A 4,056-nucleotide genomic window follows, 5' to 3' on the forward strand; every position below is an offset into this window, starting at 1 on the left:
ATCAATGATTCCTTGTATCAATAGAGACGAGAAACTAGGTTTTGACAATTAGGAGAACAAGTACTAATGTATGTGGTATCTCATGGTAGTTTGGAAGAACCAATCGAGCTAATGTTCTTACAAGTTTTTAGGTACTAATAAAGGTGGAAAGATCATTGGTCCTGTTGTCACATGTCATTTGATTGGTATCGTCACTAATGATCGTCAACCAGATCGCTCACAATTTGCACATTGATTGTGTGCATCAGATCGTGATGGTAATGCATTGGTTCTGATGATGGTGAGATATATGTTGGAAGATGACCATTGATGGTACAGAAAATAGCCGTTGTGGAATTGGACTCTATAGTTGGAAAATCGGGAAAGAAATCAGAAAAGCAGCTAACAATTTTTCTACTTCAAGATAATGGCAGCGGACTCCATTTTAGGAAACCCGTGACAATCAAAGGAAGTGATTGTAGGAACAGTTCCGATTCCATCAAAGATCTCCAACGACTAGCTGGCCGTCTTTGAAGGTCTCCAACGGATAGCTTGAAGACTTCAGTATATAAGGAGCAACGAAACTGAAAAGAGAGTTGGACACACTGAATACCATTGCTATAATCTAAGCTAGAAATTGTCTATGACCGTGTTCCGTATTTCTCTATCTATTGGTTTAGCAGTGTATTAGCTGATAGTCAAATGTACAAGTGTAAGTGCAGTGATTGTGCCTTAATAGTGTGATATATCGTGTGAAAGGAACATCATTTGCCAGTTGTAACTTGCATTACTGATTACTAATGGAATCCGGCCATTGTTAAGTCTGTTAGTTGGAGAGTGGATGTAGGTTTGGATATAAAGCCGAACTACTATATATCGGTGTATGATTTGTTTATCTCACTCTATTTACGCACTAGCATCACACACGCTGACTTGCATCTGACAAGATCTTGTGTGCTGATTATTTGATATTCCGCGAAAGTTTTACAATATCGTCTAAGTTGTATTATTAGCCTTAACAGAAACCATTAAGATACCAGTATGTTAAACTATTACCCGAACATGAAATACCCGGCCTAAAAATACCCGAAAAAACTGGGTCGGTCCGTGCATTGTTGACAGCCCACACACACCTGTTGATAAGATAGCCACCATATCCAGCTGTTTCTGGAAGACTTTTATCGAGGAGAAACCAATGGACTTGATTTATTAACATTTCCTTCATCGATCATGGAGAATTCCGAGGAGCTAAACTAGCCCTCTGCTTATAAAACGACTGTAAAAACCACAATGGTATACGTAGGACCGTCTCTCCTGTTCTCTCTTCTCGATCGTCTACTCTTTTTCAGGCAGAGACAGTTTTGAGACCCGAAGATGGGCACGAATAACCTGAGTGGCTACGACCAAAAAGCGCCTCCACCACCAATGATGTAAAAGCCGATGCCGATGGCCCAATACCCTCCAGCGGGGGCCGTCCCCGGGCAGTGGACAACTGGTCTCTGCGATTGCTTCGAGAATCCCTCCAACTGTGAGTGCTTTCTGCCTTCGTACATGTAGTCTGCTTTCAAAATTATGACGAGCCAAGTATTAATATATCATCCTTTTGATGAAACTTCCTAGTTCTATTACACGACATAAACAATCCATCCTTTTATTTAACATCTAAAATTTCACCTTATGAACTAATTAATTTCTATATTCGTTGACGAAGGCGTCATCACTTGTTGCTGTCCCTGCATCACCTTCGGCCAGAACGCAGAAATCATAGACAGAGGAGCCACTTGTAAGTGCATATTTAAGTTTTAAACACACCATATTTATCTGTTCTTCTTCTCTACATAATCATGATCAGTCGTACCAACATAGTCGATTAAAGTGTTCCTCAAGCCTAATGAGAACGTACGTGTATGAAAACAATATATCTGCAGCTTGTTTCGTGGGCGGGCTCATATACTACTTGCTCGCCCATATGGGCGTCGCATGCCTGTATACGTGCAGTTAACGGACACAATTAAGGGGTCTACACTCGTTACCAGAAGATCCGTGCGCTGATTGCCTTGTGCACTGGTGCTGCATCCACTGTGCTCTTTGCCAAGAATACAGGGAGCTCAACAACCGTGGATTTGACCCTTCCATAGGTAAAACTTCTTGGAAATAAAGCCGCGATCGTCTGCGTGTTTATAACGTACCATATTTGATTGACCAAGCTAATGTTGGTGAAGAAGATGTTCTATTTGTTATTGCTACACGTCTCACAATGCTGAACAGCATACTCAATATGAGTTGATCTCATTTTCCGTCTTTTTAAGATGCGCATGACAATGATTCTGTGCCCGAAAATAATTTCTAAACATTTGAAGGCATTTGGTAACTACCCAAAATTTCTATTCTTAGAATAGAAAAAGAATAGAAATGCGTTTGATAACTACACAAAATTTCTTTTTATTAATAATATTTTGAATTTTTTAATATTTCTTTCTTTTTTTTTTCCTGCCGGCGACTGGCCATAGGCTAGGGACCGCAAGGGCATTGCGGCCCTCACCGCCGCCCTCGCCAGTCGCGATGGCGAGGTCGGCCTCGCCAGATCTGGGCGAGGTCGAGCCTCGCCCGGCCATGGCGAGGCCGACCTCATTGTCGCTACCCCCGGCGACGGCGAGGTCGGCCTCGCCATGGCTGGACGAGGCCTCGCTGTCGCGGCCCGAGCGGCCCTCGCCGGCGGCAAAACGGGAAGAAGAAGAACAACAAACCAAAAAGGAAGAAGAAAACCAAGAAGAATCGGAAATGGAAAAATTGTTCCAGAATCAAGAAGTTACTTTTTTTTCTTCTTAATTCTGTTCCAAAACTAATTCTGAGAACAATTTTTTGCAAATTTATGCCCAGGCACAAAAATTTTAACAAATGGATTTCTGTTTGCAAACTGATTCTAGGAACAAAAGATCAGAAATTTTCACTATTTGGCAACTTGCCAAACGCCCCCTTAGTAGCAAATCATTACAAGCAGTCTCTGCACGTAAAAATTAACGTTGCACGAGATCTATTTTGGTTGAAGATGGCCGATTTCTTTCTCTCTTTAGCTTCCGGCAACAAACTGAAGTTATGTTCAATCTTTTCTGTCTTAGCTACTGTAGATGATCAATGCATTGTCTTAAGTTTTTCCTTTTCCGTGATTCATGATGTGATAAAGGTTGGGTGGCCAATGCCGAGAAGATGAACCAAGGTGCGGCGACGATGCCTCCGATGATGCAGGGCATGGGTCGTTAACTTTGCTTTTCGGGGTCCATCTGATCCAGAGATTGTCCATGTGCATTTGGCGCAAATGTGAGCTTCGCGAGAGCTAGCGATAGTTGATCAGAAGTCGAAAGAGTCGCCTACTTTATTCGCTTTTCCTATTTTTGCCCAAAACATGATTGAATGTCTCTAGTAATTTGTTTCATGGCCCACTTGTTCGCAATTTTAGTTGCATCACCCTTGTTGTTCTGATTTGTTAGATTGGACATTGGAATTGGATGTGTTAATTTGAAGAGGGATATACGTATGACGACAAATTAAGCTTATGTTATGTATTCCCTTTTTCTTGCCGACTATTCAATTGTAACCAATACTTTCGCCGTCACACTACTCTTCTGTTACAAACTAAAGGATATTTTTTTTGCCGTGTTAGTAGAATTCTGAAAGTGTTGATCAATGTTAAGAAGCTGTTGATTAGAAATAGTTACCAGTCATTTGATTTTCCGGTAATTGGTGGTAATTCATTGACAACTTTATGAAATTACTAAATCTTTTTGGCAGTTCACAAATTGTCAACTCTTTTTCTATCTTTCATTAATTTTTATTTGTCTTTCTTACCAATACCTTAAATTACCAACTTCCATATCCATTTATCAATCTTAATTTGAATGACTTACTAACTTTTTTCGATTAAATTAGCAACTAATTCTTGAGTTATCAACTCTCATCTGAGTTACTTACCAATTTTTATTTATTTTTTTAATTTACCAGCTTTTGTTATCGTTTACCAATTTTTATTTACCTTTTTTTATAAATGCTTTAAATTTATCTACTCTTATATTAGCGTAC

General features: G+C 40.0%; 1 pseudogene; it reads left to right on the forward strand.

Moving 5' to 3' along the window:
- Positions 1–1,220: 1,220 nt before the first annotated feature.
- On the forward strand, positions 1,221–3,560 carry LOC115676555 (protein PLANT CADMIUM RESISTANCE 3-like; annotated as a pseudogene).
- The last annotated feature ends 496 nt before the right edge of the window (positions 3,561–4,056 follow it).

This window comes from Syzygium oleosum, unplaced genomic scaffold, assembly GCF_021117445.2.
Source record: "Syzygium oleosum isolate NSW1041296 unplaced genomic scaffold, Sole_v2.1 Sole_v2.17, whole genome shotgun sequence".
Classification (NCBI taxonomy): Eukaryota; Viridiplantae; Streptophyta; class Magnoliopsida; order Myrtales; family Myrtaceae; genus Syzygium; species Syzygium oleosum.